Source organism: Phaenicophaeus curvirostris, chromosome Z (genome assembly GCF_032191515.1).
Source record: "Phaenicophaeus curvirostris isolate KB17595 chromosome Z, BPBGC_Pcur_1.0, whole genome shotgun sequence".
Classification (NCBI taxonomy): domain Eukaryota; kingdom Metazoa; phylum Chordata; class Aves; order Cuculiformes; family Cuculidae; genus Phaenicophaeus; species Phaenicophaeus curvirostris.
The window spans coordinates 71,209,749-71,236,506 of record NC_091431.1 but is presented as its reverse complement, the minus strand read 5'-3'; the positions used below and the strand labels follow the sequence as shown (position 1 = coordinate 71,236,506).

Genomic DNA, 26,758 nt, shown 5'->3' with positions numbered 1-26,758 from the left:
CTGACCCAGAGAATACCACTTTGTTCATTCCCGATCTTTACAATATATGGAAAATCTTTCGCAACTGAAAAAGACATATTAGTGCAAAAAAATCCCCCACCCTGTGATACTGCATTGCCTGATCCTCAGAAAGCAGGCAGTAACTACAATTCTACAGTCACAATTTCTAAGTAACTGTTCTTTGGATGAGTTGGCTGGAGATTTAACCTTGTGGATAATAATATAGGTTAGCTGTTCCGAAAACTTCAGGAAGAATCCAACTGTTCTTGCATTTGAAAACTGAATAATGGAAAGAACAGAAAAAATGTGAAATTAAGAGATTTTCCTTCTCTTAGGAATATGATCAACATACACAAAGCAAAAGAAATTCCAATTACTGCTTCAATGATAACAGTAGAAAGGCCTGAATAATTAAATTATTATTGTGTACAGGGGTTTTTATGGGATTTGTAATTCACAGCACTTTTTCAATTATTTAAATTCCTAAGACGAAAAGCAAAAATTGAAAAGCGAATTCAAAAACCCATTAACTGCTCCTGCTAGCCATACACCTACACAGGTACGTGTCTCAATCCCTTTGCAATTGCAGATATTCTAAGACAAAGAACACCTGTAAAGAATGGGTGCCAGAAAAACTCAGTTGGGTTGGGAAGAAGCATTGCCTATTCCTGCGGTACAGGCCAGGGAATTAGTGAAAAGCTCTGAGACGATTTTAAAAGCTATCAAACCCTATAACTAATGTTCCCTTGCCTGTTAATAATCCATCTGGGACCATGCCCTGTCAACATATTTATGTGATAGTTTGCTGCCTACTACAATGAGAAAGTATGGCTGGAATATTTCTACTTGAGCACAAACTGAGGTTTCAACTACATTTTTTTAAATTATTCTTTCAATCATAGAATCATAGAATGAATCAGGTTGGAAGAGACACTAAAGGTAATCTAGTTCAACACCTCTGCCATGGGCAGGGACGCTTTCCACTGGAGCAAGTTACTGAAAGCCTCATCCAACCAGGCCTTGAAGACCTGCAGGGATGGGCTTTCCAAGACTTCTCTGGGCAACTTGTTCCAGAACCTCACCATCCAATTTCTTTTCATGATATTAATACTTAGAAAATTGTACATCAAAAAGTAAAAATAGGTATATTTTCAGCACTTTAAGAAACTGGATTTTCCATGAACAGTTTTTACCATTGCTTTTGAGATTTATTTAGAAACAAATCCATCTATTCTGACTAAGAGTAGTTATGATTGAATCACGTAATATCAATCACTGTGAATATTGTAGAGCGTAGAAACATTTAGGCTGGAAAGGGCCTTTAAAATCATTGAATATAACTGTCAAACTAGCACTGAAAATTCACCAGTAGACCATGTCCTTAAGCACCACATCTACAAGTCTTTTAAATTCCTCCAATGATAATGACTCAATCATTTCCCCGGGCAGCCTGTTCCAGTGCTTCTTTTCTGGGAAGAAATTTTACTAATATCCAATTTAAAGGTCCCCTGTCATAACCTGAAGACGTTTCCTCTCTGTGTCTGTCACTTGTTACTTGGTAGAAGAACCTGACCCCTGGCTACAGCCTCCTTTCATGTAGTTCTAGAGAGCAGTAAGGTCTCCCCTCAGCCTCCTTTTCTAGAGACTAATCAGCCCCAGTTCCCCCACTATCATCAAAGTACATAGAAGGAATTCCTTTGACTTTTGTGAAACTCTGTGGCTGGTAGTAAACAGCTTCACAATCAAGCTCAAATATATTACAACAATCAGTTAATTATACTATACTCATGTTTGTGGTATCACTGTCTGGCTGATCTAAGAAACCTGTTTTGATTAACAATTTTTATTACCACTCCAGGTTTAGACTTAAATCTATAATGTCTTTTCAAAGGGCTTTAATATATGTCATTTTTATTCATCAACACATTTTTGCTCATCAACTGCTGCAATAACTGGAAAGGTTTTGTTGGTGTAGAGTAGGCATGAGATGAGATCTCACACATTTTGCAATGTTGATTGCTATATATATCATAATAGGTATAATACCTATGTCTGTCTGGAACTACGGCTAGAGAAAAAGTGTGTTTAAAAAATGAAATTGCATACTAGATAATAAAAAAATAAAATAGGACAATTAGAGATCACTGAAATCTATAATTCAGTGGGAAAGAATTTGACAATGCTTCATATCTATCAGAAATAGGATGATAGTATCATTAAAGTTTTAAGGAAGAGTCCTTTGTCACATGGAAATCACCCTTTCTATTAAGCTTATCCTCAGAGAATCTAAAAGACTAGAATCTTGTAAACAAAGAGAGAGGTGAGCAGCAAAGTTATAGCAACCTTTTACTACTTTATAACACTAAAGCAGAGTGACCTAAAGCAGCAGGAGGCGATTTTGCTGGATGTGCTGTACTGACACGAAAGAAATTGAGGGCTTGAATCTTCCTTTATAAAGTCTTGGGAGCACTTCCAGTGGGATGATTACTGATGAGGACAATTACAGAAAGAGGAAAATGAGATTCTGGTCTTGTTTACCTGACAGCTTTTATCACCATTTATTTTTTTAAAAGTACAAAAAAAAAATTGTCTCTTTTGAAAAGAATCTGCTGGAAGTGCCTAAAATCTTTTACCAAAGTTTCTTATGAAATTTTCTTATGAAAAAGAATAACAATTTTTTTTGTATCTTTATAGAAATTAGATTTTAGATGATTGATTTCTATGATTATTTGAGTTTGCTTCTTTCAGCTATAACACTAATCACAATTTGGAGAGGGACATTGATTAGATAATGCCACCCAAGCACCCGTTCTTGATGATGCAAAACTGGGGCCTCAGAACTAAATTGTGGTTTTGAAAAATCATTGTGTTCACAGTACGTACATATCCTTACCCTGTCAGTCTTATCTTCCACAGCTTGAGGACAACAAGAGTGTTGCTCTATTATTATTATAGCATAGAAGAAAGGAGGAGCAGAAAAACACAGGGTACTACTCCTGCTGTATTTAGAGGAAGAGACTGTAGAAGAACTTTCATGAAGAAAAACAGCAGAGAAAAATACTAATGTTAAAAACCTCTTCAGAGACCTTGTGTTATTTTGATTAAATGTTTAGGGAAATTATAATCTAATTTCTACCACCTCATCTGACCAATGGTCATAGATAATTTATTTTTTCCTATTCCGTCTCTCACAAATAGTGTGTATAATAATTCTTTATTTCACTTCATGTTAAATAATGTAATAGAGACTAAAATAACATGCACAACTTAGCATATTGCATATGATTTATGGCCTACCATAATAAAAACTCTGCACTTGGGCTGGGGCCAGTGGATGCTAAAGCAGAGCACTGTTGTCTTATTAAAAGTTAGATGGATTGGCTGTTCTCCAGCCGTCTCATTGAGCATAGGTTTGTTTCCTTCTGGATGCCTTTAACTCAGTGTATATTGTGAAACATCATTCCCAGTCATTGGAGAGTATTTGTGCATGCTAAGAAAGAGCTACCAATTCTTTAGCGTGTAGACTACATCTGCAAGAGAAGTCTGACTTCTAAGGGAAAGGAGGAGCAGAGATCTACCACAGAGTTCAGGATACCTTTTAAAATAATGGTGACGGTAGATGAGGAGAGTTCACACGGAATAGATATATTCCTTTCTCCTCTTCTTCTGTTCTGAACTGTATATTTTTTCTTCAAAGTGAGAAGTTATAATAGTCCAAATCATCTTGCTTTGAAATGCAAAATAAAGGAGCCTTGCTCTAAGGAGAAGTCACAGCAGAAGTGTGCTTTATTTCTCAATAGTTCATTTTTTCAGTGACTGATATTTACACTTTTTTTACCCTCATTTCTTGTTAATCTGGAGAAGACTAATTAAAAAAAAAATAATTGTAGAATTACAGTCGTAGCTCGTAAAAAGACATTGCCAAGTTTTTTATTATTATAGTTCAACAGTATGTCTGTTTAACAGTATGAAGAACTAAAGAATTCAGAAAGTAAGGATGAAAATATTTCCAAATCATAACTAACTCCTTAACTGGAGAAGAGATGATTTTTAGTTCATGTCTGCCTAGGTCATATTAATTATTAAATAAATACTAATTAAGCAATAAAAAGAAATCTTGCAACAATGGAAAAGAAAATATATCACATTGGTAAATCTACCACCTGACACTGAATCTTAGTAGAAAACAATTTACAAAATATCCATTTCTTAAAAATGATTACTTCAGTTGCTGAGACAGTCTGTTACAAGAAATTCATGACAATTTTATTGACATGAAAGGGATCCATGCTTGGTTTGATAAATAGTTTGACTGATGCTGCAAATATGAAAGAACATCTGAGGATTGTTTTATTTATAAGGTGACAGTTTTAGTTAATGCAGGTTGGAAAGTTGCCTGAAAAGGAATAAATACGAGAAAATTTTAAGTGTACATGTACATGTAATGTAAAACATATAGTTGTGAAATTTTAAATTAATTCCTTCTTCATTTATTTTAAGGACTGATAGAAAAATAAGAAAAACAAATGTCATAACAAGGATATTGTATGTTTCTCTACATGACATAATATAGAGATCCCAGACTTAAAATAAAATTTAAAAAATTGTGCAGATGAGAATTATTGAGATAATTTGTCAGCCAGAAACAGTTTAGTCTTTTCTGTGAAGACACTGTTCAAAGCACTAATTAGTCCTGCTTAATTAGACTCTGCTCAGAAGTATGTTGCTATAGCCACATTGTTTCCAGTATTTCTGCATTGCAAGGTAGATATTTTCATTTTAAACAATGTCAGCCACTCCTCCTCATGACAGAGTCCTGGTGATGTGGCCTCAAGAAGCAGGCTGCGTTCCTCCAGCTTTCAGCCCCCTTTTTTTTTTTTCTTTTCTTTTCAGCACACATTCTAAGCCTAAACACCTTCTGGCCTAAAAGCTTCCTAAGCTAGAGGTGATATTTTTGTGCTTTCTATCTCTGTTGAATTTTTCTCCTAGGAATTTAATCCATGTGTTTTTTTAGGTAATGTGAATTTTTAACATTTGAGGTTCAGTTCTGCTGCATAATAAATATATTGGTTTATTTTGTTGTTTTCTGTCTGTCTTTGGAAAGTGAAAACTGATTCTCTAATCACCTTGCTCCTACCACTTATATTTTTATAAATGTCTGTCACTAACAATTTCAAAGTGTTAACAGCACTGGCATTAAATAAGCTTAATTGTTCAAACAACAAATGCAAATACAGTTTGGGTTCTAGAAGCTGTATCAATGCCTCAACAGAGGATCATTCTCTTCAGAAATGTCTCTCTTTGTAGTGCCAGTTAAGAACTATGAAAAAATGTCAGCCTCAAGCTTCTCTTAAACAAATAATATGAAAAGAAGTATAATGCAGGTGACATGCTGAATAATAATAAATGAAGTGTAAGGCTAGAAATAAAAGGTAGGTTGCCATATCTGGAGGGAATGCTGTATAAAGAAAAAATTAAGGAAAAGAAATGCAGTTTCTGGTGGACTGTGTCAGGATAGACCAGAAAAACATCCAATCATAAATATAATACTTCATGACAGAATACTCTCTCCCAATGTTATGTTTCATAGTGAAGTAACAAAGAAATGAAAAATTATATATTGCTGTTATAGAGATGTGATGAAGTAAAATAAAGGTTGAAATGCTGTGTTCCTCCTTCTGGGTTGTGAGTCCTTTTTCTCTTCTGAATATTCAACTTTTTCAATTCCTCTTCTTTTTCCAGTTTTCTTTTACACATTAATGCCTTTGCTTGAGCTGTCTATTTCCAAGCACACTCCATGGTTTGTGACCTCCATTAAATGTACCTTTGTTATTTTTTATCATTCTTATTAGTAAACCTGAATCTGTTTTCTTCTCCTTATTCATGCTTTCCATGAGTCTTTTCCTGCTATTTCTTCTGTACTGTTTCCTCTATCATCTTCTTTTCCGCTTTTTTTTTCTTTTTCTTTCTCCTGTGTCCATACTCCTTCCCAGCTAAGGATGCTCCTGTTAAACTTGATGTGAAAGGCAGAGGGAGTTTCTCTTCTCCTTTGACAACTCTAACTCTCCAGAGAGTGGAAATCTTCAGAAGGTACTTGTATGTATCACAGTAGATATCCAATCACTTCCATTCTCTACTGAAAAAGGACTAGCTGGGGAATAGATCTTAGTACTGACACCGTACAAGAGAACAGAATGACATATATTGTGAGAGAAAATGATCCACAATATACCAGGATGTCACTTTATTCACAATAACTCGATGCTGGTCCATTTACTTGAACTCATTTTAACTCGAATCTGTAAACACATGTTGCCTTATAACAATGGGTGGCATTCATCTCTGAGGAGATTAAATTGTTATCAGTTGCTTTTATTATTGGTGTTTTAATACAATACGTGTCACAGAAGGTTACCTTTTCATTTCATATTTTCCTCCATGCTATGTCATGCTTCATCACAAAATGTGCTGTCAACAGACATAGTAACAAAAGACAAGTTGTTATGGTGTGACAAGACAGGCAGAGGTCACTTTTATACTGTATGATGTAGTTTTCCATGATGTATGAGCAATACAATTGCCTTAATGTTTTTAAGCTTTCTCCTTTCATATAATTTTACATAGTTGAGCCATCTCTTTACCCATATTTTGTTGATATGCTGTGTACCTCTTCACTCAGTTCTAAGATATTTAAGGCATTTCAGCCTCACAGTTATAAAGATGAAATTTCAAACCCTCCTCTAGTCATTTGAGACCCCTCATGATTGTCTTTAAATACTGGATACAGTAGGAGTTTCAGAATCAACTTTGTTTCAACACATTCTTGCATGGCTTCTTTCAAGCATATGGGGAATTTGCATTACTTGTATCTGTAGTTTTTTCAGTCCCATCACCTATACAAGAGGTAAAACTGCATTGAACTGAGGATCTGTCTATAGACACTTTGATAGTGGCACCATCTTTTTGAAGATGAGACTAAAAAAGTCCCTGCATTTCTTTGTTACCTTGCAGTTTATCATTAAACATATCATGTGTTCTTTACTTACAGTGTCTCCATAAAATGGAAAGACTTCATCTGTTTCCCAGGCAAATACAAATTTAGTGAGTTAAAGATGCTAAAAGAAGTCAGGTTTCTTTAAAGGGGAATAGCTATTAATGGAATCCTAGAATCATTAAGGTTTGAAAAGACCTCTAAAATCAAGTACAACCATCAGCCTGCTAAACCATGTCCTGAAGTGCCATGTCTACATGCTTTTTGAACGTTTCCAGGGATGGTGACTTCACCTCTTCCTTGAGCAGCCCCTTTCAATGCTTGAGCATTCTTAAAGTAATTTTTCGTAGTATTTAATCTAAACCTTCCCTTGCACAACTTGATACCATTCCTCCTCATTCTGTCACTAGCGACTTGGGAGAAGAGACCAACTCTCACGTCAACACAGCCTGTTTGCAGGCAGTGGTAGAGAGCAATAAGGTCTCCCCTCAGACTTCTAAATAACCCCAATTCCTTCATCTGTTCCTTATAACAATTCTTCTCCAGACTCTTCACTAGCTTCATTGCATTTCTCTGTACATGTTCCAGCAGCTCAGTGTCTTGTACTGAGGGGCCCGAATTTGAACACAGTACTTGAGCTGTTAAGTGAACACATTATTAGACAATGGTTCAGATATACATCTAAATTCAATAGAAGTCTGGATTGTTTTTCTGTTCCATAGAAATAGGTATGATATAGCTAGACACTTTCAAATGATGCTTTTCATTCATTTGTGGTTATAATTCTCTAGTCATGCTACTAGAGAGGCACTTGCAAGAAAGAAGGTAAAGTCAAGAACTCCCATTCGAGTCTACAGCCAAGGAGAAATATCTGCTTTCAGTTGAGTGATCATTACAAGAATGGGTTAATTCTGAGCTAGTTTTATTCCTTCTAGTTACAACCTATGTCAAGTGAATAGATGAATTTGTCCCATTTTCACTTCTCATTACAGGGTTTGTCATGAAAGGTGAGTTATCACAGGATTTTATTGCCTGATATATATTTGGTGAATTATGACAGCGTGCAGAGGACTTTTAACCTCTTTCAGTGTTGTGTGGTTTGATTGACTGACTGTGCCTGGGCATGGAAGGTGGTACATGGGGATTCAGTGCATTATTTCTTTGTATATTAAGTCAAAGATGACTCTTCAACAAAGCAAAGAGCAAAGCTGAATACCATTTAAGTGCATGTCATAATGAGGCAATGCTACCCCTATGCAACAGTCTTGCAAAATTAAGGAAAAGTAAAACTAATGCTTCAAGCTAGGATTGCAGAAGTGCTATGTGTAGTTAAAATGTTTGGCCTGTAAAAGCAATTGGTTTTATCTTGCTTGAGTTCTCCAAAATGTCGTTTCTCTGTGATGCATTTGATCCTTCATGTTGAAAATGTTAACAAGTACAGGGGGTATTATTCCTGGGGAGAAACATTGTCACTTGAGGATTTTTTGATAAGGTCAGATGTCAAGAGGACCATCACCATCACCTTCTCCTTTTCTGTTATTACCAGGATGCTTTACAGAACATTATCCAATTACAATAACTGGGAAGGAGGGACAGCAGAAAGCTACTAAAGCAGAAAGCTTTCCCTATCATTCCTCCGCAGCTAGGCTTATTGTATTTAATATGAGAGGGATATGGAAGGAAAGATTGATTTCCCTTTACAGATGTTAAAGGAGCACACATTTCCCTATTTTGCATATTAGAGATATTGCCATGTTACAGATAACACCTTCTCTGTGATACTACTAGTAATGATAATATTGGTCACTAGTTTAGGTGTCTCGACTTAATATATAAATAAGTCATAAATATCTGCCACAAGTTGCTAATAGCCATGTTACAGGACAGAAGGAAGAACTGCAATCCCAATATAAACAAAGAGACTATGAAATTGTAGAGTCACAGAAATGTAGTGGAACTTTACTATTTATGTAAAATCTACCAGTATTAGAAGAATCAGAAGTAACACCATCTTAACCCAGCTTTACAAGTCCACATGAACCACATGCATAACCTCTTTGTTTCTCTGAGGAACTGTAAAAGGTCTCAACTGTTATTCAAATGTAACACACATATATGAAGTACAAACTGAAGTAAATATGTAGTAGAATATATATAGAATATTTATACATACATACATGTAGGCACATATACTATAATTGTAATTAATAAAGACTGTGGAAGCAGTGCTCTAATCTGATAACAGGGAATGAAAAAGGGACTTCAGTACTGGTCGTATCAACTTCTACAGTGATAAATAAAGAACATAATTATATCAGGAAAGAACAGGCCCCATTGTCTGTTCTCTGGCTCTGAGGCCAACTGCCATGGTCTATGTAAATGTGTTCCTTCAAATCAAGAAGGGCTTCATCTGAAGAATGCATGGGTTTTCTCCTTCAGGAGAGGGTGAGCTAAGGTACTGGAGAATTCTTTTAGGTACTAGAAAGACTGTTACCTTTGGGATGAGAAGAAAACAAAGGAGAACTTCCCTGAAAAGTTACAGAACCTTTGCAGGATCCTTTGCTCCTGTGCAGGACTAAATTCTGTTTTACTGTGTTTAAGTTGCAGAATGGATATCCATAAATAGTGGTCAATCAGTTTCATGAATATGTCTGTTGCTAGGAGAACGACGAGTAATTACTCATACAAACCTACCTAAAAAAAATAAAATGTTAAATTCCTTAATCAATCCCAAACAAGGGAATATCACAGGCAGCAAGTTTAATGTGTTTTAAACGAAGGCCACAATCACCTATACCTGATGTTTTAAAGATATGATACTATCAGCCACCAACAACACTGCCTGCCAATTGTTCACTGTGTTGAAGTATAAACAAATCATGCGTAAATTCTGTTAGCATATTTATCATGGAATGAGGTATAAAACCAGATTTATGTCTAGCCAAAACATTATTCCTTACAATACAATCCATTAGCTGTGCATAAACATGTTTAAGCAATTTAGATAATGTGGGTAATGGCAGAACAGACGATATCAGTACCCCAGGGTAAAATGATTCAGAGACTGGTGTCACTCTGAGCTTCATGTCCAGATGTAAACTGAGTATTCATAACAGCAAATTAATAATGGGAAAGCAAAAGGATGGGGGAGGGTGATCACAGGTGTTGTATTTTGAAATTCAAATCCATTCATTCTGAACAAACAATCTTAATCAATCCTATTGCTTAGTGGAAAAAATATAGAAAAAGATGGAATAAGGTACATTTCTTTTACTTTGTTTTATCTTATAATATTGTAAATTTTATCTCATAACACTTATTCAAGTGACGAATCTTGATTAAGTTCTTTAAATGACAGTAGTCAGTATGCATCAGTACTTATCAACTTGAACAAAGAATATGTTATGGATAACACTAAAAAACAGGGCAACGTGCTCTGTGCATCCAGATGGATGAGACCTAAAACAAATATTAGCAATAGAGTTCTATTTTCATTAATATTATTATTTTGGTTTAGTATTAGAATGCGTAAAATTCTTCTAATAATAAATTTTTGAGGAAATAAAGAAGTTGCATGTTCTCTTAGTTTAAAGCAGCATGTCTACCTTGAAATTATCTAAGCAACATTAAAGACAGTGTACACAAGCTGGTTTTAGGAAGACTGTTGTCTTTCCCTTTTGGGAAAGGGCCTTCTAATTATAAAGTACAAAATTGTAGTACTTTTACATGAATTCTTTTTGATTCTACTGTTCTGTTCTGACTTACTCAACAGTTGGGAGTGAATCGTGGGCAGTATCACAAGGAATAGTTAGATATTGTCTGAATAAAAATTCATGCGCTATCTGTAGAAACCATGTCACGGGGATAATTTTCAGCACCGTCCTTTGACAGCAGAAGGAGGACTGTATATGTGTGAAGCTATGGCAAATGTGTTCTATATTATATAGCTGACTGACTACTGTCTCTCAGTGAATGTAAATTAGACTGCAAAAATTACAAATCAGGAACATTTTCTGGAATATAAGGTACAGCTCTGAAGGACTGGTTATGACTGGTTTTCTAGACATGATCAGGAAAAAATGCTAAGTTATTTTTTGCAGCTGAGTCTTTATCAAGACCGAGATTCAATGTTGCGTGGATTCAATAACAGAGTTTCTTCCCTGTTATTGCACTTTGGGTTAAGTCCCTGCAAACGAATACCCTCCATCTACTGGAGATTCAGCATCTCAACAAAAGCCCTCAGGTTTAGGCCCTTGTTTCTGTCTTTTCTGCTGTCCTGGTAAAAACCCAATATTTTGATTAGATTCTGATCTCAAAAAAACAGCTGGAGAGAGTTTATTTTCACTAGCAACATGCAATGTTTATAGGTGTTCTTCAGGAATGTTAACTATTCATACACTAAAAAAAAGACCTTGTACAGAAGCTGATCATAAGCAGCTTCATTGTAATCAGTTCATCTAATTCAGTTGTATAGGACAGATTTTAAAAAGAATGATATATTGTGGAAACTACTGAAATCCCACACTTTGATGAATCCTGGTTCATATAGTGGTTTTCCAAAGTCAAAAAGGTAATATATTTTCCCCAATTTCTTGGGCAAGTGCGTGCCAGACTCTATTATTGATCACCATTCTTTTACTACTTTCCATTGACCATTTGTGTCCATAGTTATGCATAAGGACTATTGATTGGGTAGTAATTACCCTTTAATGTAGGGCAGCTAAGGTCACTGGTACAAACTTGCCCTTCTTGATTTTTGTTAATTTAGTTTATTGGGATTTTGGATTTCTCATTTTCAGTTTTGGAATTGATTTCCTTTTTTTGTGCCATTTTACATGCCATGCAATATTCAAGTTGTTTACAAGCTACAAAGAACCTTTAACTTTATCAGTTGTCTGAGGAATATTTATTTCTGCTGTTACTACATGCTAGTCTTGAAGACTATGATATTCATTTTTTCTGAGTAAAATCCAAAGTGGAAATAATTAGTGTGAAAAATGCAACGTACTCAGAAAGACTGTTTTTACTTGTTTCCCTTTGGGACACTGGTAAACTGTAACTCAGACTACATCTTGTCTTTGGAACACATGATGAATTTACCTTCTTGGAGAAGCTACTGAAATGTAGTAGGGTGGAAGTATGTTTTAAAACATGGGTCAGAACTTTAATTCTGGTCCTATAGTCACAATAGCTGAGCCAGCACAAGGAATGGGAATATTAGTTTCCTCCTGAAGCGTGTGTCCATGATGAATTATTGCGCTCTGCAAGCAAATAATTAGAGATGAAACTGTGAGATCGGGCCATTGTTTGTTACACTTGTCTGCTATGCCTGAAATTGCATCTTGAGTTGTTCCAGGAAGAGGTCATACCTTCCAATTCACTTTCACAGAACCTATCACACCAGAGTTCTGATCCTCAGTGAGTATGTTTTTGATATGACACAGCCACAGAAGTTATGACAAGCACTAATAGAATTTGTTTAGCCATCAAATTGCAACAAATATGGGTGGCATTCCATCAGACAGTTTTGGAGGCAGTAAAGCTAATCAGCTAGTATTTTGCTTTTTTTATGGACTTCTGTGTTTAAATCCATTTTCATGCCCACACATACAAAGGATATTTGCATTTCATGGCACATACATATATAAAACATCATCCAAAACTACTTGAATGCCCCAGACTGGTTCTTTCTCACCGACATCCCCAGCCCTGTGCCACCAAATATACGTTTGTTTTTCTCTTCTCTGGTTTGCCTTTATTCTAAATCTATGCTATGAATAACTTCTGAAGTAAATGGAGTTCTAATTGTGTCCTTCTCAAGGCAGTTCATTGCAATAATATCGATGGTTTAATGAGTGACTAAGCAGTTAGGACATGTTTGCAGGAACAGTGAATCCATCTTCGTAAATTAAGAGACAGGCTTCTGAAATTATACATTATAAAACATATCTGCCTTTCACAGAGACGAAAATGAAGCATGTAATTCTGCTAGTAAGTATCCTTTACCCAAAATGTCATTAATGATGCACAGTCAAAAAATTTTGCGGAAAAAGTGTTGAAACCTTATAAAAAATTGAGCTTTTGCTAATTGCAAAATCAGTTTCAGAAAGTGTTTCATTCTTTTCAGACTTTACAGATTTCATAACTACTGGCCATACAGTTTCATCTTTGGAAGTCCAAAAATCCCCATGGCTATTGTTCACACTGACCTTTACATTGGCTCATTGTCCATACTTGACATAGATCAGGCAGACAAAAGCTTCTTTCCTTTTGTCAGTCAAACAGAATTCTTTCTAATTTGTCCTTTAAGGCCATGTCATGCCTTTTGTGAATGTTTTGGACATGACAAATCATATGAGAATGTGTTTCTTGAGGAAAGCCAAAATGTTGTATTCTCTTATAAAATCTATGAAAATCACTTCAAGTATTTACTGCTGCTACTTCGCACAAAACTAAATAAAATCTTGATGTATTAGAGGTTCACATAGCTTAGTTATTCTAGTCTTAAGATTAAACTGTGGCATTTGATTTGATGTATGTTTTGCTTAACTTAAGATAGCTTTGCCATGGAACAGCTATGCGTGAGGATTCACTTTCCTGATCTCCTGGGAGGGTAGCTACCCAGACAGGCAATTTTAGCCAGTGAAGAAAAAAAGACCTTTCCCAAAACCACATTAACTTGAAATTCTACCCAAAGCTTCTTCCAAACCAGACATGATGCGTGCCTTGTTATTTCAATGAAAGAACACAATTGCTATATGATTATTTTCTTTAGCTATCTGATTGTTCCTTGTCTGCTGTTACATAATAGTCTCCTGCGAACAAAACCCAAACATGACTATGGCACATTTTGCAAAAAATAAAATACTTTCTGTTATTAAATACATGGGCCAGAGGTAACACATTGTTAATTGTGGCATGGTTGAACCAGACATATCCGTTTTGATCAGAAGTCAGACGCTGCTACTCAAGTTAAATTTCAGGACTTGATAAGCTCTAATGGAAATAGTACCAGTCCTCACAAAAAAAAAAAAAAAAAAAAGAAAAAAAAGCAGAAACATGAGAAATAGAGGTTAAAAAAAAAGTGGAAAGGGCATAGGTGCATAAATGAATGCTAATAGAGCTACTCTTCAAACAGGTTTTATTACACTGAAAATATCTTCTACATACCGTGCTTATGTATGATGTAGTCTGACATCCTAGCTGAAACAATTTTTCAAAGGAACTGAGAATCAGTCAATGCAGCTGAGTTCAGCAGCTAGTAACTTCTTTTAGGATTAGGACTGAGCTACAAATTGGGGTGTGTCTCAGCTGTTTAAGTGATTTTGAAAAAAATCAGTCCATGATGGTGACCAGCTCTGGACACTTGCAAAATGCAGTTTCACTGCCTTAACTTTCATTAACTAATTATCTATCATGTTTCTCATATGAAGAAAGCAATTTTAGAACACTCAGGGTGGGATTCATCTTACTACATTTACGAGTAATTTTCTAAACAAAATTGTTGTTCACAGACACTATCTGTAACCAATAGAAATAAATATATTCAGAGAACAATCCAATCACTCCAAAGGTAGAAATTCAAGTCAGGTGGTGCACCTGACCAAAGAATATCCACCTCTTCTTTTGAGTATGAAAGGAAGCTAGAGATGACGTAAGAATTTGTTCTTAACTTCCAGGTGGCTATACTTAGAAAACACTATTCAATTTGTGGTGTATTTAAAAAAAAGTTTACCTTCTTTCACTCTTTTTTTCCCCAGCCACCCTTTCATGTTGCCTCTTATTGAAGAGTGAAATGAAGCCCTCTTCCTTTTAGGGTTTTTCTATCAGACTCTAATGATTAAGCTTCCAAGATTACAGCTCAGTAAATTTAACTATTCAGAGTTAATTGTGAGTTTCATACAGCTAGGTGCTTAAGAATCTGACAACTTCTGTTTAGACAAAACTGACACTGATTTCAAGCATTTTCAAAAATGAAAGATCAGACCCTATACTGGGTCCACCGAGTTAGATTCTGCTGAAAGGTTTATAATGTTTTGCCTGGTCTTGCCCTATAATTCTTCTATTTATGCTACTGGTGGAATAAGGACAGCTAGAGGACTCTTACCTGACAAGCTCATTCAGCAATATTAAGTGAACTTTGTTTTATGTTCAGACAGTTTAGCAATGATGCCTTTTATATGACTAATTTATGTCAAATATGTCAAGAGTGTTTTTTTCAGATCTACAGCATCCAGTATGACATCAGCTAGCTGCTGTTCAATACACAGCTGCATACCTAAGTAAGCAAAGCTTTAAACATATGTATCAGGACTGAGGAATTGCTACTAAGAATATCCCCTAGAAGTAAAGAAATGGTAGGGCTCCAATCTATGAAGTGAATTTTCCTGAGAAGTTGCTGTAATTTCCTGGGTTTCAGCATCCATTATTGTAATTTTGTTGCATGATACAATAACATAAAACTTATAATTTTTTTCCCGTTCTGGAAGGGAGGATACAAAACCTGCTGAGGTTTTGTAATGCATCATGAAAAAACTTGTGCCAGTTTACAATGTACTTACCATGTGGCATTTATGATATCGTGATCAATGTCATGAAGACCAGTGTGATACCTTAATAAGGTGTTATGTCTCAGTTGTGACTTTTTTACCTTGGACCATGGCTGATGTTTTATCCATGATTAATATTTGCAAGAGTGCTGAAGTGACCTAAGTGCTTAAGACCCATTTGTGAAATAACTGTCATATAGCAAGATTCAGGCTTCAAGCTGAGAAGTTTTTTCGAAGGATAGTAGGTATTTAAAAGTATCTAAAAATGCATACGCAAGCTTAAAAATATTTTAAAAGTATTTGATCATGTTAAGTGCTTAATTCACTTAGGGATGCCTATCTACCCCTCATCCACAGTGGAATGGTCATTTTCACAACACCCAAGGAGCAGATACAAGGAAGGAAGAAGTTTATTTCTTTCTAGCTATTCTGGTACCTTCAAAAAACATTGGAGGACATTCATCAGTGCAATTCTAGGTACGAAAAAAATCAGGCCATTGAAAATATCCTGAGGAATCTTGTCAGTTTGTAGTCCAGTGCCTCTAAGACTTCCCTACTGTCTGAAGTACTACATAGTTCTCCAAAATAACCTGCTTTTATAGCTATTCCTCTGTTGAACACAAATTTGGAAATTCAACACTGGCTTCAAATTATGCCTTTGCTAATGTCCTCTTAGGGTCAGTGTATTTAATAAATATAACATTAAAATAAGCTACTCCTCTTCAAAATTAAATTAAATATTTCTCTCCACTGTAGCTCTGGCTGTTACTATATTGAGCAGAACGCATGAATGTACATTATATATTATGTATTGTTATGATCCTTTGAGGCTGCAAAGTTTCAAGTGCAAAAGGATTAAAATAAGACAGACACTTCTATATGTTTGTGAACTGTGATAGGTGTTATGGATCCTGATTACCTACCTTAGTACAGACACTAAATTAGAAACCTAATATTGTGAAACTTGTAGTTTTTCATCATAAAGAGTGTATCAGGGAAAAAGAAATTATTTGGGGGAGAAGAATTCCGGCTTGCTTTCGAAACATATTGCATATCATATTCAGAGTTTTAATTAATTTGCCATAGAAGCAAGAGTAACTAATGCATCCACAAAAAAAAGACTATTTAAAAAATCTCCATGCACTTTTCTTTCACTCTTGGTCAATTTTTCTACATCCAATGAAAATTTAGTCTTGTTTGTTGTTTTTTAGGAAATGGCATCCTGGTAGGAAAACTGTAGAAGACACTCCACATTTGTAGCCTTATTGAAGGAAAGTGATCAGGCTGTATCTCTCATCACAACATTAACCAAGAAACAGTAAGAATTTATTTTATGACTGTACAGCATAAAGCAAGTAAAATTCACTTATTGCTTTCCTGGACAGCAAAAAGACTCATTTGAGGAATAGGCCAGAAATACATTTCAAACCAGGTTATGACTCCAGTATTCAATGCAGAGAACTTGAGTTGCTAAGTGCATATGTTACAAGGATCATTCAATTTAACCCTGTTGTAGATAAGCAGAAGATATCAGCCTCTGAAATTAAAGAAGAAACAGGAAAGTTGTTCCTATTTAGATGCACTATGTTACTACCTAGGGCTACTGCTGGCTAAATGCTACTTGTACATCAACCTTTGCTTTTGGCTGCATATTAAGTAAAAAAAACCAGGATGTTGAAAGCTGAATTCATGGGAGAAATCCTAGGCCCACTGAAGTCAGTGAAAAGAGTACTACTGGCTTAAATTGAACTTATATTTCACACCTGGCATTTGCACAGCAGTGGGAAGCATCTGTTCCAAATATTTCATGGGTTTAAAATAGCACAAACAACCCAGCAAAACAAGGATTTACTTTATTCATAAAAATGACAATACTGTAGTTATGTGATGTTCTTAAGGACTTTTCTTAAAAAAAGTTCCTGTGTAGCTTTCTTATTCATTAAACAAAAATAATATTTGGAGTAACATTAGCACTGGGTTAGTCTCAGAAAGCAACTTAATATGAGTATCATTGTTAAAATCCCACTCCTTCAAATGTGGGTTTTTTTCAGATAAATAAATCTGATCAGATATAAAATTATCTGATTTGAAACTATGTGTTAGTGGATCTGAAATGTCAGTTATTATCTCTGTGCTTAATGCTTAGATTGTTCTCTAATTTTATGCAACTTCTAGAACAGGTTCAAATGGAAGAGAAACAAGATTTTTCTGGCCACAATTTCAATTACATTTCCAGACAAGAGAATAACACTCCAGGTTACATTTCCTCTGATTAACATAATCTGAAATAAGATATCATAGTGTTAGTAATTGGCATGGTAAATGGTTTCGTTTACAAGAGCCATTTGTTGTGTAATCGAAACTGGATACTTTGGAAATAATTTACAATATGAAGACTTTGTTTCAGCAGGAGTCTTAGTCATTATGCTGGAAATTTTGCTAATAAACCAAGTGAAAACAACATAGTGTCCATAAAGGAACACAAAGATATTAAACCTAAAGACTGGAAATTAAATAAAAATCCTTTATATAGAACAAGAAAGTCTCGACCTAATGCTGAGCAGTAGAAAAACGTCACTGGCAATGCATTTGATAATGATGGATCATGGGTTAGTAATTACTGGAGATGTATTTTTTCCAGTAATTTTCAGCCAAACAAAAAAAAAATTACAAAAATTTACAAAAAAAGAAGTAATTTAATAATTTAGAAAAAATGACAACTGACATCATTAGAGCCCTGATTCTATCCTATTCTTGATATAAACTCTTCTTTTAGACCTCATTTCCTTTAGTGAAAATATTCTCATACAGTACCTTGTCTCCTTAGCTTTCAAATACAGTGCACTGGTAATACAGCCCTTGTGTAGAAAATGCATTAATTCATGATGCAATTTCTATGAGCTAATTTATTAGGTAAGCAGAAAGTGATTCCACAAGCCATGAATGTGTTCTTTGCTGAAAACTATTTTCTCCCATACCAGCACAAGTGGAGTTTTTACATTCAATTCAAGACGAATAACACAGACGGCATGTGGGCTCTTTACATCATAGTTCATACAGAGCCAGGGCATTATCTGAGGGAAAACACCCCAAAATGTAATTTTTGTAAGTCTTAACAACCTGCATGCACATAAAGAAATAAAGTTACCTTTAAGTAACGATTTTAATTTTTGAGAAAATAAAAATAAAAAGCACAGCACAAGGAATAACAAAATGAACCTTAGGGCCTATGTCTGAAAAAAAAGCACATGCGTACTGCTTACGCATTAGGCAAAATCAGCTGTGGAGCTCACAGGAATTCAGAAACCAGTATCTGGCAATGAACGATATAAAAATCCTAGTTCTCAATTTACCTTGTGTCAGTTCATTTTTTTCTTGGTAACTGTATTGTATTAGATTAGCATGGTTAGGAAAGCATAAATCTCAACACTGAATATTATAAACTTCCCTCAGTCCCTGTGCATCTGTAGAGTCAAAGTACACAGAAGATTTTCTGCAGTTGTTTAAAGCTAAGTACAATAGCTACCTTTGCTCCGTTTTAGGTCACTGAGCCATCAGACAGAAAATTTGCTACTTTGAGGCATAGGCTCAATGTCAGGTGTTCTGCTGAAAATGTTCTGGACATGCAAAGTTCATTTTACATCTTCAGTAATACCTGTAGTGAAAAACTCTTCCAATTATAGGCTAGGACTATTTTTGTTCTACTTAAGTCATATCCTTTTTCTATAAATGTTTTACTGGGCTCCAACATCACTGGAGCAAGTTTTCAATTCTTTTCCAGAATATTATTACCTTGTCTGCAAAAGGGACAACGTAACACCTCTGAACACCCAAGTCTCAGAGTTGTGTCATGAAAACTGGTTAGACAGGCAATCTGAAAGGTTGCAATGAATCCAATTGATGGCTAGACACAAGTGGTGTTTCCCAGAGATCAGTATTAGGGTCCAGTTCTGTTTGATATCTTTGTCAAAGATCTGGATCAAGTGTGTGAGAGGAGTCACAGTAAGTTTGTACGTGAAATCAAGTTGGGAAAAAGTGTCAATCTGCTTGAGGGAAAGAAGACTCTGCAGAGGTATCTGGACAGTCTCGGTCAATGAGCCAAGGTCAACTGTATGGGGTTCAACAAGGCTCAGTGTCAGGTACTGCACTAGGGTCACAACAACCCTGTGAAATACTAGAGTGGCTGGAAAACTGCCCAGTAGGAAAAGACCTAGGAGTCTTGGCTGACAGACAGCTGAACATGAACCAGCAGCATGCTCCAGTGGCCAAGAAGGCCAATGACATTCTGGCTTTTATCAGCAACAGTGTGGCCAGCAGGAGTAGGTAGGAGATCATCCCCCTGTACTCAGCACAGGTGAGGCCACACCTTGAATCCTGTGTTCAGTTTTGGGTCTCTTATGACAAGATTTATATGCTGGAGCGTGTCCAAAGAGGGACAATGGAGCTGGTGAAGGGTCAGAAACACAAGTGTTACTAGGAGTGGCTGAGGGAACTAGGGTTGTTTAGCCTGGAAAAAAAGGGAGGCTCAGGGGAGTTCTTATGGCTCTTCTCAACTACCTGAAAGGAGATTGTGGTGGGATAAGTGTGGGTCTCTTCTCCCAAGTAACAAGTGATAGGATGAGAGGAAATGGCCTTAAGCTGAGACAGATTTAGATTGGATATTAGGAAAAATTAGGTTGTCAAACACTGGAAAAAGCTGCTTAGGATAGTGTCTGAGTCACTGTCTCTGGAGGTATTTAAAAGATGTGTAGATGTGATGCTTATAAACATGGTTTAGTTGTAGCTTGGCAGGGTTTGTTTAAGGATTGGACTTGATCTTAGAGGTCAATCCAAATAATTCTGTGATTCTGTGATTTTTTTATATACTGGAAGTCTTCTTGTATTTAGCTTGCTTTCCTACAATTTACAAAAAAAAATGAAATTAATCTTTTGAATGTTTTAACATAATAAGTCACATACCTAAAAATAATTTTGACTAAAGCCAAAAAAACCCCACAAACCTTCAAAATTCTCACACCATCATTCTCACATGTAATAGCCTTCAAAATACTCAAGACTTCTCCCCACATATGAACGCTAATTACTAGAGAAAGAGCAGCATTTAGAGCAGAAAATAATAATAATAAAAAATTGTTTGTGATATCCTAGAACATGGCTAGGATTTCATCTGATTTTTCTGCACAGCAAAAGTCCTTTAATTTGGATAAAGCATTTATATTTCTCAATACAGATTTAAAATCACTTCTAGCAAAATAGAGGAAATATTATATGTGTACTAATATTGCTATTGGACAACAGTCTCTTGTTAATCTTCCCTGTAAAGCAGATGAAACATAATTTCTCGCATAAAGCTAATTCTGTTGTTTCCTGGTTCCTGTGGGCTGTACTAGCAGATGGTATCAGCAGCATTCCTTCAGCTTTGGCTGAGAGTCAGCTTTTCATTTCAATTTGTCTCTTTTTAATTTCAACCATGGGCACTATATACTGTAACTACTCAAGTTAGTCAAATAATTATTGTAAAATACTCTTTGTGGTGAAATTTAATGTCTACCTACTGAACAGCTATTTGCAGATAAAATTTTTGTTTTCTGCAGCCAGATATAGAGACAATTCAAATGAACTTTCCTCATAAGCTACCTAAGGCAGATTTCACGCAGTGTCACTGAGTATTCATCTTTCCTAATATTTTGGATCTGTTTTATTGTGATACTTTTCAAGTGCCTTTCCATATCAGTCACGCGCCCAACTGGTAATGCAAATATCCTTAGATCTTCATGTGAGCATGGGACTGAGGAAGAAATTTTGAAGCTGGCATTGTATCTCCTTAACAATAGAGACGATTCTTTGGGAGATATACATCTCCTTCTAACACTTCAAATTATCACAGCCTATGCCTTATTTTCCTCAGCCCTTGAGATGAATCTGCCTTTTCTTAAATGCACAAATCATACCTCTGTCAATGGTGTTGGTTAACCTGTAGAGCACATATTCTTCTTTAGTTTGCTTGCTGTTGAAGGAGGGCAAGCAGAGAAGTCAAAATGAATGGAATGAAATTTTCCTGGGCAGGGTTGCTTTCTTCATACAAAATAAGGATCACTATTGTCACCAGTCCCTCTACTTTTTGTGGATAACTGGAGAGAGAAGAATACCTTTCTTGACTATTATATGGAGAGTACCATTCTGCACCTCTCCACAAGTGGTAGGAATGTGATGATACAAGAATCATAGAATCATAGAGTGGCTTGGGTTGGAAGGAGCCTTAAAGATCATCTAGTTCCAGCTCCCCCTGTCATGGGCAGAGACAACTCCTAGTAGAGTAGGCTGTTCAAGGCCACACCCAGTCTGAACTAGAACACTTCCTAGGATGGGACATCCACAACTTCCCTGGGCAACCCATTCCAGTGTCTTCTTCCTAATATTTAATCTAAATCTTCCCCCTTGCAATTTAAAGCTGCTCTAGCTTGTCCTGTCACTACATCCTCTCATAAAAAGTCCCTCCTCAGCTTTCTTCTAGGCCCCCTTCTGATACTAGAAGGTTACTATAAGTTCTCCTCAGACCCTTCTCATCTCCAGGCTGAACAACCCCAACTCGCTCATCTTCGTGGCCCTCCTCTGGATCTGTTCCAACAGCTGCATATCCTTTTTATGTTGAGGATTCCAGAACAGGACACAGGAAACCAGGTGGGATCTCGTAAATGGAGTAGAGGGGGAGAATCACCTGCCTCACCCTGCTGCCCACAATGCTTTTGTTGTAGCCCAGGACACAGTTGGCCTTCTAGGATGCAAGCCCACGTTGCCATCTCATGTTGAGCTTCTCATCAATGAAGACGCCAAGTCTTTCTCTGCAAGGCTGCTTCAATCACATCATTCCCCATTGTATATTGAAGCTGTGGACTGACCCGACCCAGGTGTAGGACCTTGCACTTGGCCTTGTTGAACTTCATGAGGTTCACACAAGCTCACTTCTCCAACTTGTCTATGTCCCTCTGGATGACATCCCATCTTTCTGGTGGGACAATGGCACCACTCAGTTCAGTGTCATATGTAAACTTGCTGAGGGTGCACTCAATCTCACTGTCTATATCATTGATGAAAATGTTAAATATCACTGATCTCAGTAGGGACCCTGAGTGACACCACTTGTCATAGATCTCCATCTGGACATTGAGCTGTTGACCACTACTCTCTGAATGTGACTATGCAACCAATTCCTTACCCATCAAACAGTCCACCCATCAAACTCACCTCTTTCCAATTTAGAGAGAAGGATGTTGTGGGGGTTGTGTCAAAGGCTTTACAGAATTCCAGATAGATTACAACCATTTCTTTCCCTGTGCTCACTGATGTGGCTGCACCATCATAAAAAACTGCTACACTGATTGTCCACCAGCACAGGCATTGTTAAAATGAAGTCAAGTATGCTCAGGAAAAATTCAGAAAGTCTAGCTAAGAAAGAAATACTGATTGTGATAATGAGATTGCACAGAAAGATGGGCAGAATTAATATTGCATAGAAAATATGATATGATATATAATTATAAAATTGAACATATGAGAATAAGCATTTTAATAGTAGTATTTTTTTATATACAGATATTCTTTATAAAATTCCTTGCATTCTATACCTAAAATAAAAAAAAGATTGATGGTCAAAGTCTCTGGGAAAGGGGATCACAAACCTGCTGGCATACAGGAATATGAGCTATAACTTTAGGATAAAAATTTGTACCTTTTAATTTGTTTTTTTTTTATCTCATGTTGAGATCCTTAACCTATTCTTCACTAACTGCATCCAGTCTCATTTTTTTATCTTTATTATTACTGATGGGATTATAATCTGTTATGGTTACTTTTTGAATTATTTTTTTCTCCAAACAATGACTGTTCTTATCAAGTAAAAATGTATATTATTTTTATATCTGAATCATACTTTGTTTTTTGTGAAAGGAAATAAGTTAATTTCAAATGACAAGAATAATTCAAAGTTGTTAACTTTTACAATTTTTCACCAGGACAGTAACAGTATATTAGAAAAAAAAATAATTCTTCCTCTAGTTTCCTTCTCAACAAAAAAATCAAAGTATGATTCAGATATAAAAATAATATACCTTCCTTTTACTTGATAAGATACAGTCATTGCTTTGGAGAAAAAATTCATTAAAGTAACATAACAGATTATAATCACATTCAGTAATAACTAAAGATAAAAACAATTGAGGACTGGACTGCAGCTTAGTGAAGAACCCTAGGTCTAAGGACTATCAACATTGTTGCTCAGAAAAAAAAAAAAAAATCCTGCAGCTCTCCATTATTAATTTTAAAGTTCTTAGAAATGTAACTCTGCCCTTGTCTTGATGACATTCATCAAATATTTACTAAATGTGTCTTTCCACATCATCATAGTATGTAACTGATGAAACATTAAAAAGCTGTCAACAGTGGTATATTTATAAGTCTGACTGTAAAATCATTATGTTGCCTATGAATGTTGCTATCATGGAGTAAACAATTCCTATGCGGGAAGAAAAAAAAAAAAAAAAAGAGAAAGTCCCTCTGGCATTTTCTGGACAGGAATTCTGGACTGTTGAATTGAAAGTTTTATTTCACATGTGCCAGGCCTCATGTTCACTCATTAAAACATGGAAGTGATGCTAGGGAATACTGAATGGGAGTGCTGGCTGTATTGTATTACTGATGATTGTTTTGGTACTTTAATGGTGAGAGGTAGACAAAACTGCCTCACTAGCGTTGAGTGAAATTTCACAATAATTAACCATCTCCTTAAGGAATATCAGGAGTACCTCTCATATTAAGCAGTGTTTATCAGCTCTGTTGCATCTGAATTATAGTATTATCTATGCACCTGTTAGGAGAATAAGGAAGAACTGATCAGGTCAACAGAAGAACAGGTGATGGGCAGTGATCAGCTTCAGTGATGATCATTTTACAGCAGGTAGACAGGTAAGAGTTAACAACATTAATATATAAGGGTATAACACCGAAAAAAAAAAAAAAGACTCAACAGCAAGAACAAAGTTCCTAGCATCTATTAGTAGATGAAATTGTCTGCTACAAGAAATGACAGATATTCTATATTTTACTCACTGCACACTAGATGGATGAGGTATTCATAAAGAGACAATACTAGGAAGAAAATTTCCTGTTCTTACAAGCAGAAAGACAACAAAATAGCCGTAACAACGTTTTCCAATTTTGTAATTTCCTTGATGTAGTTTACGTGACTTAGTGGAAGATACTGCAGAGCAGTCTGTCTGTCTGAGATTTTTAATAGGTTGTTTTAATAAGCCTTTCTTGTGATTTGTGTTTCTGATACGAACAGCAATTACCCAGCCAAGTAATGAGACTCTAATGAACATGTCTTTCCTAGATTACTTTAGAAGTTCATCAGAGAAACCCAATAGCCTTGTAAAATTAAAATCTATTTTTTTCTGTCAAGACACATCTGATTGTTTTCTAAGTACTTTCTACATGAGTAATTGAGCAATTAAAAATATATATATATATATGTATATGTGTTAACAGGAAACACATGCTATTCTTATTTACCAATATTTTATTACAATATGACATCACAAAAATAGTATTTTTTCAGCATAGAGTCTCATCCAGGCTTGTAACAATGTATTTGTTTCCACCACAAGTATCATGTATCTAGCTTGCATAAAGGAGAAAATTTTTTAATATTTCTGATATTTTACTTATTTATCATTTCTGAAAAAAAACCAACAAATCAAAAACAAGCCAAAAAAGCTAGACGACTTAAATAGTGCTATGAACTTCAATTCAGTGCACTTCCATAAAAGACTGGCACTGTACAATGAAGAAAGAAAAAGCAGAGTGTTAAACCACCTCTTCTTGCAACAAGTATGAACAATAATTTTAGCTCACCAGGCTATATATCAAAATTTCTGTGTAATCAAGTGTTGCAAATCATGTACCATAAAACTTAGAGAGATGAAAGACTAGGGTGAATTTTTGAAGTAGTTTACTGGTAAAGAACTATGCAACTTTTTCTTCAACTCTCTTAAACATTTGTCCTACACTGGGATGAAATCCACCCTAAGGTGGATAAGCCCTAGAAGGGCTTATTTCTCCCTCTTAATACACAAAGAATCACTTGTAAGACTAATTCTGACATTGAAGTTGCCACTAAGGAGAATAACATTTGATTGGAAGAATCACACTACCAAAGGTACTTCACAAGTGATATGACTTGAAACATTCTAATGGTAACAAGTCTTAGTTTAAACTGTGGGACAAAATTTTCTTTTATAAGGCAATGACTTATGACTTCAGCTGCTCAAGGTTAGTCATGCAACAAAATAGTACTGTGAATTGTTTCACTGGAATAACATCAAAAAGCAATTTAAATCATTTTGGTAAGGTTTTATTTTTTTTCCATGTGGTTTATGAATTTGATGATTTGTTTGTTTGTTTTGATATATCTTTTCCTTTCAAAATATGCCCTTTAACTAGAAGGAGAAAAAAAATAGAGAAAATTGACACTATGAATTTGAAATAGTTGTTTTCTTTATGATATCTACATTTCTTCCAAAACATTTTCTTTACAGCTAATTACATGATAATAATTTGGCCAGAATTTAATATGATTTCAGTTATATGAGCTGCTCATATTAAATGATGCTCTAAACTTCAGGTAGATACATTCCTGATTTAGGGATTTAAACTCCAGTTCTAGGCTTCAAAAGCTCTTGAGGTGTTTATTCTAAACGGTTTCTGTGTTTTTAATGCCAGAAAGAAAAAAGTGTTTTAAAGCCAGATTTGTCTTTGTTTTGTTTTATTTTCTTACAGGTAGTCAATAGAATTTTGCAAAAACAGGTATTGTTAATTATACTAACACTGCTTGAATAAAACCCACCTATAGCTTATCTCAAAAAAGATTTAATGTAAAAAATATTAAATCACTCAAGATACTTTAACTTACAAGAAATACTACTAGCAACAGCAAAAGCTCCTTTTACCCCAGAAAGAGGCCTGGGAAGTAGATTCCTAGACCAAGAGCCCCAAAACTTTTCCTTGTAGAAACTAGTTTCTTTCCTGTGAGTGAGAAATTATATTCCTTGAATTCAAAGTACATAATTTCTGAGATAAACAATGCAGGAACAAATCTTACCTTGCATGTTGATGGCTGCAGATTGCTGGTGCACAGTAACTAACGGTGACTCTGCTTGGGATG

At 35.5% G+C, this 26,758-nt stretch overlaps 1 protein-coding gene across 2 annotated transcripts in view; it reads left to right on the top strand.

Moving 5' to 3' along the window:
- The window catches only part of RIT2 (Ras like without CAAX 2), a 200,854-nt gene that overhangs the window by 137,223 nt on the left and 36,873 nt on the right, over positions 1-26,758 (top strand). The window lies entirely within an intron of this gene.